The 17,979-nt window shown below is 38.8% G+C and overlaps 1 protein-coding gene and 1 long non-coding RNA gene across 10 annotated transcripts in view; both read left to right on the top strand.

Annotated features, from left to right (window-relative positions):
* The window catches only part of LOC125781294 (uncharacterized), a 488,206-nt gene that overhangs the window by 191,237 nt on the left and 278,990 nt on the right, over nucleotides 1-17,979 (top strand). The gene's annotated exons all lie outside the window — the stretch shown is intronic.
* Nucleotides 1-17,979, top strand: part of znf438 (zinc finger protein 438) — a 75,316-nt gene that overhangs the window by 21,162 nt on the left and 36,175 nt on the right. For 3 of the 5 annotated variants that reach the window (XM_022670390.2, XM_007259661.4, XM_015608465.3), the window contains exon 2: nucleotides 14,032-14,110. The exons of 1 other annotated variant lie outside the window; for it this stretch is intronic. The gene's annotated coding sequence lies outside the window, so the exon portion shown is untranslated. Of the gene's footprint in view, nucleotides 1-5,823; nucleotides 5,961-14,031; nucleotides 14,111-17,979 lie in introns of all 5 variants that reach the window. One more of the 5 variants, XM_022670388.2, reaches the window with a different exon arrangement.

Genomic DNA, 17,979 nt, shown 5'->3' with positions numbered 1-17,979 from the left:
TACCCTTGTGAAGTTTTCCCTTCTGCACCTTTTATTCCAGTTAAATTGGATTGGTTTCACTCTTAATGTGAAGTGTGAATACAGTCATCGCACTCGCATGTGGACAAACACAAAACCACCGCATCCGAACTCTTGAGGAAGTGGACTTGGTCCAGTCCCAAACAAATACTGGAGAGGGAAGTTCATTTGTGGCCTACCTATTCATCAGATGTACTCTAAGTTTGAGCTAAACGGCTGTTCAGGTGCAGTTTAACCTGATATACTACCCAGATAATTACTATAGCTACAAATAAACACATACCATCAGTGCTGTTGCTCTATATTAAACTTTAGAGAAACATACACTAGTCCAGAACACAGGACCTTCTCGTGTGTGTTGTTCAGTTTTCTTCAATTGTTTCTTCTGATTCAAAACGAGAGCAAACTTATTAATCAAGCTATTTTATGCTATAATAAATATTTGCCTTCTTAGATGGAAAGATCTATCACAATATTTGTACAGGGTGAAGCTGCTTTTACACTAAAAGTTGTAGTTGAAGTTTCCAAATGAATCAAAGTCTGCTTTGACCAGACCAAATATTGCTGGTGTGAAAACACACTAAAGCTCCTTTGGGACACTTTCTGGACAAATTATTTGTTTGTTACACCTATTAACACACAGTCTGTCCCCTTTAGAAATGTAAGAAAAGGAGGGAGAACGGGTTGCTAGTGTGATAGTCCCCAAAAAAAAAACAGATAATTGTAGTTGGTTACTATGTCCGTCAACTGTGAAGCTTAAAAAGTGGCAACAGTAAACGGGGAAACTGCACCATTCTCTGGCTAATGGCAGAATTACGCTATTCAGACAAGCAGATATGGACAAACTTCAGTGTGCCAGCCAGGTGAATAAAATATATCATGGCAGTAGAAAAATACACAGATAAATAGGGACAATCTGCAGCTCTGATACAAGTGTAGAATAAGAGAAAATTATTATATGTATGTTTAAAGTGCAAGTATAACTGTGTCTTAACACTCAATGTTCATTTTGTATTGTGAGTGAGGTCTATGTATAATATGTCATGTATAACATAAATATAAGGAATCCCTTTTATGTGGTTATTTTATAACCTTTAATATTGGTTCTCTGTTACGAATCAGGAAGCCCATTTAGGATTGAGTTTACCTTCTAATACTTGGTGGCTTTTTCTGCGTGTTTTTGCTTCCAGGTTCATAAGGGGTCTCGAGCTGTGAGAATGTGTGTTTTCTGTGTTTGTGTTAATGCCTAGTTTGTGTGTGTGTGTGTCTCGGAGTGGGATTAGTCTGGGGAGGGTTCAGTTCCAGATTCCATTCCCAATCCAAACCAGGTCACATGACCTAGAATGGAACTTTCAACCATGACCAGCTGTCAACATTCCGCTGGCAGGACCACCGAAGCTCAGCCAATAGAAAGCGGTCACTTTGGCCGCAGAAGCTTGTATCCGGCTAAACCAATGATGTACGCAGTAGATCAGCTCGTCACCTTTGCCATTCCGTGTACTTCTGAAGCTCTCCCCGGTGCTTCTGGGCCGAGGAACAGGAAAACATGTAATAAATGGCGCTTAGATGAATGGTGAACCCTGGCCTGGCTGGGTAGATTGCTCTGTAGACCCCTGTGAAGACCCCCTGACTGAACAGACTGAAAAACGATAAAGCATAAATCTGCTGAATATCTTCTTGCTTGCGTCCCGGGCAGGGGGATGACCGTTTGTCTGAAGTCTCGGTGAAACACGTGTGCCATGGAAATGCATTTGCTGAACCCTGCTGAGGTGTGTTTCGTCTGTTCTGAGAGGCACACATCTGGATCTCTCGGCGTTCTCCTCGCCACAAAGGCAACAACACCTCATCATGAAGAACTGAGCTGTTTACATGCATTCAGGCAGATTTATAAACCTTTTCCTTTCAGAGAGCTTTGAACTGGGCCAGTTTTGCTCTCTTTTTTTTTCTTCCTCTGTTCTCTTTTTGTTCTTTGAAGATTGTCTACAAGCTAAAATAATGTCTGATCGCAAACCAGCACTCATTCTAAGGGTGTTTTCTTACCAGGTTCTTTAGCACCATTGGTGCGGTTCGTTTCGGCAGGTGTGAAAACAGTAATCGCATACGAACGAGGAACAAACAACCGTGCAGAGACCCGTGAGAAGAGGTGGTCTTGGTCTGTTCTGGAGCAGGTCATTTGTGGTGAGAACATGTTCCAACCTCAGCCTGACCCAGCTATCAAAAATGTTCCGTATATTTGATCCAAACAGTTCAAATATTTATTTTAAACTCTTTTCCATTTTTCTCCCCAATTTGAGGACTCCCCCCCCCCATCACTAGTAATACTCCAAACACTAGGAAAATGAATGCTTGCACATGCCTCCTCTGATACATGTGAGGTCAGACTCCGCCTCATTTCAAATTTCAGCTGATGAAACATCGCCGTTACATTAGCCAGTGTGCTATTTATCCACCCAAAGAAAGCATGGCCAGTTGTGCTCCCTCGGACTTCGGCTGCTGGTGGCAAGCAACGTAATCAAGGATTTGGACCGGCAGTTCTCGGATCACAGTGGCAGCACCTTAGTCCGCTGTTCAGTTGCAGTTTAACCTGATTTATTACCCAGATAATTATTACTACAGCTATGAACAAAGCTATAAACAATCTGCCGCTGCTCTGTGCTAAATGGCACTGAATTATATTATAGTCTGGAACACAGAGCCTTCTTCCTGTATTTACATTTTTGCTCTGCCCAAGAGAGGTGTAATTGACCATCAGGAACACGGTTCTTATGTGGTTTGTTGTGATGCATTTTGTTGTACCTGGGAGGGGTTTGCTTTGGGTAAAACCTAACTAAACCAAATCAAGGGGGAAGAGCTTCCAAGTTAACAAACTTGCTAACTAAATTGGATATAAGAGAAACAAGCCACCAGTGTGAAAAACCTTTTAAACGATTTAAAGGTGAACTCTGGTGTAAAATGGATTTTAGTGTAGTAAAACATGATAAAAATTACTTACGTTTGGTAAATAGCACACCTCCTTCAGACTGGGTGATGTGGGGCATAATTTGTCCCAATAAGTCGCATTTTCCAACATTATCCAGGCTCAAAGTAGCTCCACACATTATGGGATGTAAACAGTGTTTTTAATAAGCTTCTTGTGCACTTTTTAAGTTATTAATGCCTCGTTTTAAGTGTCAGGACTCTCCAGATTCTAGCAAGGAGTTGTGGAGCTATTTTGAGGCCAGGTAACGGTGGAAAAAACGATGTATTGGGGCAAATTATGCCCCGTGTCACCCAGTCTGAAGGGTGTTTGGACAAACTGTTAAAATTGCTGGATCTCGGAACGCTGTGGGAGAACGGAGGTGTGCTATTCATCAAAGGTAAGTACTTTTTATTATGTTTTACTAAGTTACACCAAAAGTCCATTTTACAGCGGAGTTCTCCTTTAAACTACTTTACTGTGAGCAAAAAGCATTGCACATATTGAATCCCAAACATAAGCAGCTGAAATCCTGAGCTTCTTTCATGTTCAGTGTGGGAAGAGGTTGTGCTGGCCCAAATAAACCACACAAAAACCAAAGACAAGTGACCCGTCTATCAGGCCGAGCTTTTTTCTTCCATCACAAGAGGGACATCTGCTGAAAATAGTGTGCCAGTGTCACGCTACATATAATCCCCAATGTACTCTCTCCTAGCTGCGCTCATAATGCATTTGCTATACATATTTGAAGTCCTCCAAGTTTTATTCTGCCATATTAAGTCACTCCAAGGATCTGCTTGAATCCGTTCTGTTTAAGTGAAGTAAGTGAAGCATCACTAAAGCAGGGTAGCCTGTTCCTTTATTCGCCCCAGTGACTGATAGATTAACAAACAATTTTATATGCTGTCCGTCAAGCGTGTCTGCTGTTTTATCACCTGGTCTGCCTGCCAGAGTATCTTCACTTACTACATTCCTTTTCTTTCGTTTCCATTCCTTCCCTTCACCCATCACTCTTTCCCTCACTGACTGACTGACTTCCTGACTTCTTCCCTTCTCCTCTTCTTTCTTTTACTATTTTTACGGGGATTTCCAGGCTAAAAGAAAGCTGCTTTCTGCATGGCCTGCATGTTCTGCTGATTACTATTTTTTCCCCTCTCTCTAAATTGCTGTATAACCTTGTTGTTACCAGGAAATGGCAATGTTCTTTGTTAGAGGAGGAGAGCGTATTCGTTCTTGACTCATGATGTGCTATAACAATTGGGTTATTGTCTTCTTAAATGTGAATTTCTATTTTTCTATGCTTTCTAATGCTGTATTTGTGGCCTGATTGTGTGTAACCCCTTAGACTCTGTATTTAAATCCACTTGAGAACATGTTATTATCATTAACATTAGTGACATAGGGCTCAAAATTGAACCCTGTGGGACTCAACAAGAGATGCCGAACTAAAGATTCACCGTAGCAACATGCCCTCCATCACATATAAAAAAATATTTAAATGACCTTTAAATGCCCAGAAGATGTTTAAAAGTGGAAATTTCTGATCTTTGGGGAGTAAAAATTTAATCTGTTTTGTTTGGGTATTTTTGGAAACCCAGACCAGGTTAAATTTGTGAACAGTATGGATCCATCACCCTTTCCCTATTGAATTCTTTTTATTATTTTTTTTATTATTATTTTTTTATTAACATTGTTGATTACCTTTAACGAATCGTTGCTACTCTATCTGCAAATGTGTCTTCCTCTATATTTCTGGTTTTCTTTCTCTTGATAGGATTTTTAGGGTAGTTATATTTCATTCTTGTTTTATTTATGGTAGTTACCTTGTCTTTTAAAGTAAAACTGCGTCTCTGGAGCTGTCGTAGGAGGTTTTCTTCCAGTTCAGTGTTATTCAGCAATGCTCTCAGAGCTCACTCTAAGGTGTGCTCAGTGGTGTTGTTCAGACAAAACTCGTTTGAAATATTTACTAATATTGATTGAAACAGAGCTCTGTGCTTAACTTCTCTCTTATCTCGTTGTCCATGTCTGTGTAAGGCTAGATCACGGAGTGTAGACCTCACAGAAAGTGCAGGGCTGTTCTACTTCTGAGAGAAGTGTAGTAAAATGTTTGTGCACGCCTGGTGTGTTTGGGTCACTTTTGTTTGTGGGCAAAAGCAATAAGAAAAAGTAATAGACCACAAGCTGTCAGGACTTCTAGTCAGTTCAGGTTCTACACAGTCCTATCAGACTTTGGTCACTGTCAATTTTATCAGCTCCACTGATAAATATAGGAGCACTTTTTAGTTCAAGCAGTGCTGCTGGAGTTTTTAAACACCTTAATTTCACTGCTGAACTGAGAATAGTCCATGGACCAGAAATATCCATCTAATATTGTCCTTTAGGAGCTAGGTAGAAGTGTCTACTAGAGTGAACAGTGTGTTTGTTACAGTGTTTAAAAACTCCAGCAGCACTGCTGTGTCCACACTATGACATCATCATTGTGTTTGGGATTACTTGCATTTGAGAAGCTAATGCTGAGTCATGATAAACTCCAAATCTCCAGCCCTTAACTACTCAGCTCTGGTCTAAAATATTTGGTAAAAAATCTAAAAATACATCCATTCACGCCCATAGAATACCCAAAGGTGGTTTAATCTCATTGTAGACAAATATTCCGATCCAGATCTGATGAGCTCTAAAGAATTTTATTTTATAGTATTTCCTTTAGCTGTTCCTGAGAAATGAAGCATTTTATCTCGTTCTCTTGGCTTGCTCTTTGCACTCTGACAGATCTCCAACTTGGCATCAATGTGGAAATAAGCCTGCTCTCTTTCTCTCCCCTCCCTCTCTCTCTCTCACACTCTCTCAAGGCAGGAAAGGGTTACTTTCCATGTTTCCTGTCCAATTCCCACAGCTTCAGCTCCTTTCGGATCGCTTTCTTCATACTAAACATTCCCAGGCTCCCATAACCTCCTGGCTTCCTCGCACTGGCCAAGAGCGGTCCCAGGTGAGCGCGTGGGCGAACCTCCTGTTTTTAAGGATAAAAATCTCTCCATTTCTCTCTCGCCCCCCCCCCCCCCCTTCTCCTGACCAGGGTGGTGGTGAAACGTGGTTTCGTAGCTGTTTTTATGCGAGCCCCTTGATCAGTGGGATGGGAAAATATTTTTTCATGAATATGATGCCAGAGATGTGGGCCAGAAGAGGGCTACAAATGATGTGATAGGTGAACCTTGAGTTTTAGTAGCCATGAAAGCGAGCTTATGAACTCTTCCGTGGCTTGGAGGACTGCTTGTAAGCCAATATCTCTGTGTTCAGAGGCTGAGACCTTCAGAGAAACGGCCACAGGAATGCGTTTGCACTCTGAGCTCGAGCAAAGGGATTGTAAAAGTGGCACCTCCCTCTCGCGAAAGCTCATAAATGGATGATGCATTTGAGGGCTATTCAGTTGCTGTTGAAGCCATCACTAAGTGCTTTCATGGAAAGACTGTGTGAGGCAGCACAGGAAGTTTGTGATCCAACTGAGTGATGCCACACGGTCACGTGACTCCTTAAAACATCCTGCTTAAGGTTCAACATGGATGACGCTGTGGTGACTTGTGGTATTGCGATACTACATTAGCGTTCTTTCCGCTGCTGCTGATGATGAATGCAGATATTTCAGCGCATGCCTTAGGAGTAATTATTCCCAGCTAAAGCCATATATGGAGGAATATCCTCTGGAATCACGGAACTGCTTCATCAGCATAACCGATTACATTCACAGTACAATTATATGGGTTTCATAATCCTGCTTTCCATCCCTCCCCACTTTTCGGTCTCTGTATTATTTATTATTATTTTTTTTTTCCTTTTTTTTGCGCTCTCAGTCTCTCGCTTCCAGGCGAGCACCTGACCGAAAGGCAGAGCGTTTGGCTTGCTCCATGTGATCGCTCCCTTTAACCCAAGCTTGGCCTCTTTGTAAGTGGAAACCCAGGACAAAGTGGAACAAACACAGCCGATGTTGTTTGGACCTGACCCAGAAATGGACCTGCTGAGGCAGTCTAAATTTAGGCCAGTGATGCACTGACTAATTGCCCTGCGAGCACTAATCATTTCCAGCCCCTGAAGCTTCTCAAACAGCTGAGGGAGAGCCAAGACAGTGCTGCCCTCATGCTGTGCTGGAGCCAAATATCAGTGCCTCGCACACAAACACTACAAGCTAAACACATCCACATGGAGCGAGAGAGCTCGCTGTGACTCTGCAGTACGGTCAGGTGTCCAGCTCGCCCAGAACAGATGCAGCTAGGTGTTAAATGCTTGTTGTTTAATCCCAGTAAATGCGAGTGTGAAGTAAGAGTGGGTGATATGGAAGAAAATCACTATTTACATTATTTTACACAATATGGGATTTTATTTATTCAAATAAAATTAAATGAGATGGAATATGCAGATTTTCTGGTTGTGCTGCTAGTGCTGAACGACACGGCAAATATGTATTTCACAATATATATTTTGTAATTTTGGTTTGGTCTACACAATATAATTCAGATGTTGATACTATGATACAAACAGTATAAAAGCCACTGACTCTGGTGGTACACCATTATGCACTAATGTTGCCATGCTATTAAAAACTAAAGTGTTCTGCTCAGGTTAATGTAATAAAAATAATCAGTAACAGAGGCTGTAAATACCATATATATCTCCTGTAACTATATCCCAGTTTTAATTAGTTGATGTAGCTTTATTTGCCTACAATTGCCTAAAAAAAAAAAAGAATTCATATAACGCAGTCGGGTATGCCTAAATGTATTTTTAGGAGATCCAAATATGGTTTCATTTGATTTGAATTTAGATATTTGGCCATATTTGCATCAAAAGCTCATGTGACAAAGTCCAATATAGACAAAGTAGTCAAAGGGATCATTTTATTATTTAAATTTTTAGTATTTTTAGTTTATTTTTTCATTAATATTAGGCAGTATTTTGAGTATGTTCTTTTAATTTTTTTTTTGTACTTGCCAATACCGATACCTTTTTAAAATTAAGCACTTGTTAGTGTAAAGTATTGCAATGCAACAGTTAATTTGTTCATTAAAAAAGTTGTTGTGACGATATTAATAGTAATAATATAAACAATTTTTAAGAAATTATGAAATTGTACTTAAGAAAAAAAAATAGATTACTTTACTATTCTATGGATATATATTTATTACTTGAAAGTTCTACTTTTTTACTGCTTTTTTTTTTTTTTTTTTTACTAAATGCGAATACTTAACGTCAGGGTGGACTAACAGTGAGTGGACGGAGTGTTTCATGACTTTCTTCGTGCTATGGGCGGTTTGCTGAGTTGCTAGGGTCAACCCAACTCACTCCAACTAAGTCTAATGAATTATTTCACTCATGCCGTCTCCCGTGCAGGTATTGTGCAAACACTATCATGCATCTTTAATTAATAGGATTTGCCTTGAAGACTCATGTATCTTAATATAAAGCCTTTTGTTGACTAAACTATTCGGTTCATCAAGACAATGTCCAGTGAACATCTACTAAGATAAGATGTGATTTTGTGTATTACCAGCATTAAAGCAAAGACAGTCATTTCCCACAGTTAGACACATAATTTGATTGTCCTTGTCGAGCACTGTAAGAATGAAAAGGGGCAATCCAGCATGGCAGAGTAGCACTTCCAGTAACGTTATTTGGAGCAGCAGTTTGTAATCCAGTAGTGAGCTTCATCTTCCAGCACAAAAGAAGATAGAAGTTCAGTGGATTACACTGTGTGATACCTGTCTTTGAACACAGCAACACAAACCCGTGACCGAACCTGTGGTCTCACACAGGAAGCAGCCGCCACCCAGCGGATATCCTCCCAGCTCCCGCGGCTAAATAAAGCCTCACCGGAGTTCAACACACAGAGAGAGAGAGAGAGAGAGAGAAAGAGAGAAATAATAATATAATGTACTGTACTGATGTGTGAGGATGTCTCAATGTACATTGTTATAAAGCAGTTTAACACTGAGGTAGAGCTTTGTATTCTGCTGTGCTAAAGGTTCAGGATGTGTTGTTACTGCAGGTTGGTGTAAAACAGTTCTGGCTTTGGTGTTTCCTGTGCGGTTCCTGTCCTCTTGCTCACCACAGAGAGAGCAGATGTGCCGTCCCAGGGGTTAGAGAGATGACCAGGTAGTTTTGCATTTAGGTATGTTTACCAGAATAGGTAGAATAAACGGAAGTGTGTTAATACAAGCTCCTTCCTGCCGGCTTATTTCTCGGTAATTCTTTTTTTTTTTTTTCTCACACGATGAGTGCAGACATTCAGAACTGAGGGACAGGCCAGAATAGGATGAAGATGAGTTTTGATGTGTTCCTAAAAGTAACAACTAAGCAGAAATTTATGTTTTAATACATTGTCTCTGCTGCGCAAAAACCTACAAATATTTCCAGAGTGATATATTTACAGCAGTAAGACTTTTTTTTTTTAAAGAGCATAAGTCTTCTTTGTTTCTCTTCCTTTTCTTTACTAATTCAAAACTAGTAAGAAATCTGTAGAACATAATAAAATAATAACTATATTATCATTGGTATTAGAACATACTGTAATAATGTCCCAGTCCAACTCCTTGTCTTTGTGATTACAATGTTGTCAGTCTGTTTGATACACTCCTCAGTGGTCCATTACTCCACCCCATCCACATTTTTTTTGGAGGGCTGAACACAGAGCTAAAGCTGCTCAGTTCCCTAAAACATTTTGAGATGGAAATAAAGAAAAAATGTTCTGTGCAAAAATATCACAACAAGAAAAAAAATCATGCTAAAAAACATTGGAAGTGCTTTTCCAAAATGGAGTAATTTTTCTTTTTACATATTGCAATCCTGAATTCTGAATTAGACATGTTACTTTCAGACAAGTTAAATATAAGATTTTTAAATACTCTAAATCTGAATGACACGCTTTACATAATAAATAGACTGCAAATAATGATTCATATAACACAGGTAGTGACTAATAAACTCATGGCAGAGGGACTTTCTAGAGCAGATAGTTAATATGACCTGAATTAGTATGTTTTTGGTTTTACTATCAGGGAATCAAATGTTGTCGTAGGCTGCACCACATATCGGATTGAAAGCCTAAACATCGTCACATCCTCTCAGATGCAGGATTTTGATGTCAGCTCTGATCAAACAATAACTAAAACTGGTCCAAGAAGAATCTGTAGATAATATGGAAAGCATAATAAAAAAATATTAGAGGCAAGATTGGTGGACAAGATGGAGATTGCAATGGGGAAGTAGGGGCTCGTTTGTTGTGTTAATATGTCTTAACTGCTAGAGGCGGGGTTTCTTGAATCTTGACTTTGTTCCAAAAAAAAAATGTATTCCAAGTCATTTAATAGCATTTCTATTGGTCAGAAAATATGTATGTAAGTATGACAAAATGTTAAGGAACAGATTCAAACTGAAAAGTTAAAAATACAAAAAAAAGAAGGTTTTGCATGACCATGACAATATCACTGATCTGTATAAACATGCTTGGGAGAGGTACACAGGAGGAAATTTATAGAAGCGCACTGCAATTAACTGCAAATGCAATTTTCGGTGCGGCGCGGCTAATGACTGCAGAATGACAAATGCCTCGACCAATTACTGAACCGCTCTACCTAGTGTTTATACATGCATTCGTATAGCTTACCTCGGTCAGGAAATCGCTGTAACTCACAGCGTAGTGTCAAAACAAGGAAATAAATGTGCAGCAGCAGGAAATGATGAGTCAGCATTTGTTCCTCAAGACTTCCACATCCTTACCTGAGCATTTGTCCTATCAGCAGAACACCCCCCACCCCATCCCCCTATCTTTCCTTTTTTATTATTATTATTATTCCTCCTGCTAGCAAGCCAGTCTACCTTCCCGTCTGTGTCCTTTTGTAAAAGATAAACCCTTACTGTTGCTTTTTGTCATTGGTTTTAAGCACTATACTCAATGAGTGAATAGCTGTTTGATTTTTTAAATTAATTAATTTATTTATATAATTTTGAGCATACATTGATTTTTCTTTTCTTCTGTCAATCTCTTTCCTTTAGTTACTTCAGTTGCTTCTGTGTCTCTGCCTCTATTCGTTTGCTGCTGCTCCCCACAGCCCCCCTCTCTATCCTCCTTCATCTTATTTCTAGAGTTGAAAATTAGCTGTTATGATGAGACCGCTTTGGCAGGAATCAATTGGCCACGCTAAGTACGCAGAGTCCCTCGGCTGCGCCGCTAAGGTCACCTGTGGCTAATCGCTAACAGGAGACGCGCCCCTGGATGTCGTTGCGCTGCCGTGTTTCCATGCGGCTAATTTAATAAGTGGAGCAGGGAGAGGCCTAAGCTGAAAGAAATGTCAAGCATTAAACGGTTAAACGCTGATGTGAATTTATGCGCTTCCTTTTAGGCGCGAGTGAGGCGTCAGCAGAAAAGCCCCGGCTCGTCCGGGTAAGTGGGTGTGTTTATTGAAAAGCGGTGGGCAGGGTTTATATTTTAATGACATTAGCAGTGATTGGATAATTCACAAAGTTATTCTGGTTATTCATGCCCGGCGGAGGTCATCCATCACAGGTGTGCGGCAGAAAGCCTGACCGTAGCAGTTCAGTGTCAGCCTCCAGGCCAGGCTGCTGCTGCCGCTCAGCGTGGGGGTTCGTGCCAGCCTCCGGAAACTACCGTCACCCGCTGCTGAGTAAGAAGACAAGGTGCTTGGCATTTCACAGCCTGATTCGTTTATTGTGCGGCATAACAGAATCTGAGGGGGCGGATAGGCTGTAGGTGAGGGATTTCAGAACTGCTAATCATTCCTGTATCTCTGACTGACACACACACACACACACACACACAAACACACATACAAACACATACATCTCATGTAGAGATGGACCATGTTTCTCTGTAGGAGGCAGTGCTCCACCTACAGGGACTCGGGTTGAGAGTTTTAATACATAGATGCATCTGTGCACCCCAATGTTTTTCTTTTTTTTCTACATATAAACCCCCTTATTTGATTTGTTTTTTTCACAGAATTCTCATTAAACTCTTCTCATTCCCATCCCAGTCTTCCCATTCCTGTAGACTGAGGAAATCTGTTAATACTGATGTGATGTTACTACTAATGTTTGTTTTTGGTAACTTTTTTTTTTTTTGTCACCATTGCATGAATAAAATAGACATAGTTTATCTTGCCTTGCATTGAAGTTTTTGCTTTAAACTTTCCCAACTTCAATCTCAAATATTTTATTGATCATCTATCATTTTAATATCCCAGCAGACATACCAAGAAAGCACAATATGATTTAAAATAAATAAGCAATAAATAAAGAAAATAAATAAATCATTATTTGCTATAAATTCTTTTCACTTTAAGTTGAACACTGAAAATGTTTTTTCTGCCATAAAAAATGTTAGTGTTAGCGTGTACAAGTTAACCATTAATTTTTGTCTTTTTGAATTTTAATGTCATTTGTTTTATCAGAATCAAAATAAATCATCATAACATCATTGCTGTGAGGATTTAGATTCATTCAGTGATTTATCCTAAAAGTATTAAGATTATTGTGAACCATTATTCACAAGAACACGTCTTCTTGCTTACAGTATAGCAATAGGTCACAGTATATATAAAATAGTAAGCCCTTTATTAGGGGTGGGCGATATGGCCCTAAAATAATATCACGATATTTCATGGTATTTTTGCGATAATGATACCCTTGGCGATATGACAAAACACGGATTATTTTTTTTCGAAATTACACTTCTGCACAATACTAATAATGCTCTCCATATATCTCCATATATCCAGTACTGCAGTAAAATAAATGATACTGGACAGATATAATCTATCTTTAGTAGATATATAATGGGAAATGAGAATGGTGTGAATTATTTTATTTTTTTTTAAAAACAGCAAAAAAGTAGTACCCTGAGGTGATAGTAAGGGATGGGTGATATGGCATGATATTTTGGGGTTTAATATCGGTTACGATATCATTTTTTTTTTTTGGCGATATTATCGCATACGATATGATATGGCACACCCCTACCCTGTATCATTATAAGTGTTGTATTGTCCGGTTATTGGCGATACACAGCCTAAAGCATTATACATAAAATATATTAACAATGTACCTGAATGGCTGTATTCAGTTTTTTTTTTTTCTCATGTCCAAATGTTTAAAAGTTAAGTCTTTTAAAAAGTAAAGCATAAAATATGAATGCTAAATGTATGGCTTCCTAGTTCATGTTAACTCTGCACAAGCCCATCTCCAGCTTAGTTCTCTAAAAAGACGTGTTTTTTTTTTTTTTTTTTGCTTGGCTGTGACTCTACGCCAACATCTTCAGCTGTTACACTAAAAAAGAAAAAAAATATCCCTTTAAACTTTTCAAAGTCTTGGACGATTTTCAACATTGATGTAGATATAACCTAGTTTTCCTCGGTAAGTGAGTTCCCTGGCCAGAGGGCATCTCTGTTTTTCTTTTTTTTTATTCTTTCTTTCTCTTTTTTACTTGTTTCTATCTTCTTTCCTTCCGTCTCTTTTCTTTCCTTCTTTTCACCCCGTCCTTGTTTCTCTATCTCTCTCATCTTTACCTCACATCCTGTGATTTGTTGGGGAGCTTAATCCAGATTCCTACATGAAACCTTGAGGGTCTCAGTGGGATCAATTTAAAAAGAAAGCTCTCCTCCCTGCTCTGCTCTCATCCACCCGACTCCAGCAGTCCTCTCCAGTCTTCTTTCGGCCTCCTGGCTGAGTGTGTCGAGCTCAGAGCCAGCCAATCTCGCGCTGGTTTGATCTGTAGCTGGCCCTCTCTCTGCTGGTTGGCTGAAGCTGCTGGGCTTGGCTCGGGTTGGCTCTTCTGCAGGGCTGCTCTTCAGTCACTGGCTCGCTTTAACTCTTCTTGCTGTCTGGAGGAGAAAAATGAAAATGAGAGGAAAATGCATAATTTAATGATGGGTTTAATAACGTGATGTTTAGATGTTTTTTTTGACCAGCCCTATTCAAATGCAGTCCCTCGGGGAGCCTACAGTGTAGTTTACTTCAAGATCCCATTTGACTAATTAGACTGTGTCCCCCCTCAGGTGTGTTGCTTCGTGGGAAGACGTGCTTGAAGACCCGTGGTTTCCTGTGTGAAATGCTCTGGCGATGTTTTAGCCTCAGGTGAGATGGGGTGTGAGGTGCGTGTGTGTGTGTGTGCTGCTGTTTGTTTGTTTCGTTTAAAAAAAAATGTGTTTACAGTCATATGTTAAGTTATTCTATCTTCCCTAGATGGACAGAAATGTGTATACTCTCTTAATAGATAAAGGATACTAATCGGGATGACAGAAACCTGCTTTTACCTTTCCTATCCATTTTATTCCACCTTATGGCCACTTACCAAAGTTTTGTCGCTCGCTATAATGGTTTACGGTCATATTGTATTTAAAGTAAACGTTGACAGCCCTACTGTAAATACACGCGATTCATTTGGAGTAAGTAACATGTTATTTAAAAAATATATATATATTATTATTATTTTTTCATAATCTGTCCTCCCTCCTAACGCACAGTTGTTTTTGTTTTTGTTTTTTTTTCCTCTGGAAAAATTTGATCTGGTTTCGATCTGACCCAGCTATGTAAATATACTTCTGTTTAATTGAGTTACTCTGCTTATAAGATTCATTTTAATCTGATGTATTAGCCAGATCATATACTGCTAAAAACAAACACTGTCTCTGCTGCACCACGCTGTTTACAATGACGGCGATATGTTCAGTGTTCGCTGCTCGCCGCCGGGCAACTCTGTGCTGCTTGTTCCATTAAAAACACTGTTTTAGGGCGTTTTCACACCAGCACTATTTGGTCCGGTTAAAACGAACACTGGTCTGTTTGTAACTTTAGTGCGGATCGATTGAGCAGGTGTGAAAACAGTGATCGCACTCGGGTGCGGATCAAAAGAACCGGACCGAGACCAGCTGGAGGAGGTGGTCTCGGTCCGGTACCAAACGAACTCTGGAGCGGTTCACTTGTGATGAGAACGTGATCCGGTCTCGATCGGATCCAGCTATTAAATATAAGCCATTTATTTGAGCTCAACTGCTGATAAAGGAAGCACAGTTTAAACTGATATATTAGCCAGATAACGCTAATTACCACAGCTGTGAACAAACACTGTGTCCATGCACGCGTCGTCTGCGCTGCATCCACTGCTCACAGCCTCGTGACTCTGTTTATTATGTATAAATCTGCGCTGCACATAGAAACACTGTGTTTGAAAGTGCAGCGTTTCAGCGTTCAGTGTTAAAGCACAGATATTGGTTGGTAAAGAGTTATTAAACATTAATAATAGTGAATTGATAAATAATTCACAAATAATAGTGAATTGAGACAATAGTTTAAATGAATAATGACTGGTCTTGTTTAGTGTCAGCTAGTAATTAGTTATGACATTTTTTTTTGTACTGTACTGTTAATTAATGTACCCGTATTGTAATGTATTACATGTTCTTTTCTTAATCCTAATTCCAGGTACAGAACAAATTTAGTATTTTTTTTAAATACTGTTTTTTTTTATTATTATTACAGTATATCATATTATATATATATATATATATATATATATATATATATATATATATATATTCTAAATAGCATAATAGGTTCTGGGACATCCTGCAGTTTTCATGTGTTTAACCTGAAGTGATATGAGAATGCAATGATGGTGTTTTGATATTCAGTCTCCGAGTGATAAAGGCTGTCTGCGAGAGAGAGACAGAGACAGAAAGAGGAAGAGAGGAGAATGAATATCTCTTCAGGTTGTTCTTTTTGACAAGCAGTGCCATGCTAAAGGGAAGCCTCAGGCTTGAATGTATTATTCACGGGAAGTGCTGTAGATCCTCTTTCTCTCTCTCGTTCTCTCATACACACTCGCGCACAGAGGTGCAGAAAATGAAAGCTGTCTGCTGTTAGCACTCTGAGAGCAAATGGACAGAGCAAAGCTCTTTTGTTAAGACATGAATCACCAGCCACCCAACAAAGACCTACAGCGGACACGCTGCTTGATGCAGAGAGACTCCCGCTTACTGTATCTGTACAGGGGTTAACGGGATCAATACCAGGTGCTGACTGTTAAACTACAGACCTGTTAGTTATTAATCTTGACTGTTACAATTCAGGAACCTATTATGAATAATTAAAGGAGAATATCCAGTGTTAAATCGACTTGGCTTGTAGTGAAACATGATGACGAGTACAAACTTTTGTAGAAAAGCCCACCTCTTTTTACCGCCAGCATTTCAAAATATAGAGTTTTAGCTGATGCTCCGAACAGGCTAGTAATGGGGGCATAGATTAGAGTTGCTCATATAAAAAAAAAAAAAAAAAACTTTTTACACCATTTACAAGCACAAAGTATCTTCAAACTTCCCTGGTAGATTCTGAGAGCCCTGAAACATAAAACAAGGCAACAAGAACTTTGAAATAAACAGATAGTTTATTAAAAACACTGTTTATACACATAGTACCTTGAGCCATCTTAAAATTAAGTCACGGTAAGTCAATTGACGAACACATACAATACAAATACAATTACACATACAAATGAACAGATTAGAAAATTAATTGTGAGTAATTTTGCAAACTTTAAGCCTTGTTCATTTTGTAAAAATTGTGATTACTTTCGGAATGCTGGAGGTGAGTAAAGGTGGGTTGTTTGACAAAAGTTTGTACTCCTTATCATGATTCTCTACACCCTAAGTCAATTTCACACCAGTTTTTTCTTTTAAGTAACTACTCTGTAAAACACCTGTAGATCTAAAGTTTGAACCAATCTTCTTATACTTATATTAGTGTTTTGTGATATGGCCCTAAAATAGTATCACAATTAAGTACTGAAGCAATAAATATATTCTTGGTGATGTTAAAAAAACAGTAAAAATATGTTTTTTAATTTCAAGAATGCATCAACAAAGTTAATGCTAAAAAGTTTATTTATCATGCAAGTATAACGGTTTCAAACATTCAGCAAACGCTGAACAAAAAAAATCATGTCTATTTTGTAATCAACCGTAAATGACCAGAAGCCTAATTTTGTATAAGCTATTAAAATGTATAAAATGATATTAATGTAACTAAATAAATAATGTAAAATTAAAATAATACAGCATTTATAAACAGGTCAGTGATAATTATATAACAAAATAAACAATGTAACATAAATGCGGTGTTTGGTGAGGCCTTTAGCCAGCATGCTAACAGCATTTAGACCCATTTAGACACCAACAAATTCGAATAGGAAACCTCTATTCTGCTCCAACTTTCTGTGATTTGTTGAACAAATGAGTGTTTGGCTAAGTGCTTTTGCTAATACACAGACCCATTATCCAAGTGACCTAGTCTACAAAAAAAATTATCCTCTATTTTAAATAATACGTGTGTTAAACGCAGTTTCTGCTATCTTGCTTTTGCAGAAGTAGCCCCTGTTAAGATCAGTGCTGACTGTGGTTAAAAAAAAAGAGCTAGAAGAAACACACTCAGATAAAGTTAAACTTCTCTGCTGGAGTTTCAATTATTCAGAGTCCTCTCTGTGTGCCAAGACTATCTGACTAGACAAGTAACAGAGCAGTTTAAGATACAATAAGAGATTAATTTAGGACTTTCTACTCCACAAAATATACAGCACTTAGCCAGACACTGGTATCTTGTGGCATGTTGATTTAATCCCTATTTAAATCTGTTGGTTGCTAGAACATATTCGGTATTCATATTCAGTCAACAGTATTAACCTAATTACACTTTTATTATAATGTCATTTGTATTGTAACATAATTCCTTCATTTTTAATAATAATGCGTTCTTTCAGTTTGATGTAGTGTGAAGCACTCAGTTCTAGAGAAACCCAATAATTCAGAATAAATTGTTCTCAATGGTGGTGATGGCAACAAGATATAGCTTTAAATGGCACTAAATATGCAACACTCACTATTTGCATGCTTTTGTATTTCCACTTGGGACTCAACTGCCCTTATAAACTCTCCCAAGCACAAACAAAA

This window comes from Astyanax mexicanus, chromosome 15 (genome assembly GCF_023375975.1).
Source record: "Astyanax mexicanus isolate ESR-SI-001 chromosome 15, AstMex3_surface, whole genome shotgun sequence".
Lineage (NCBI taxonomy): Eukaryota > Metazoa > Chordata > Actinopteri > Characiformes > Acestrorhamphidae > Astyanax > Astyanax mexicanus.
The sequence above is the reverse complement of the archived record's forward strand: the minus strand, read 5'-3'. Positions and strand labels throughout refer to the sequence as shown.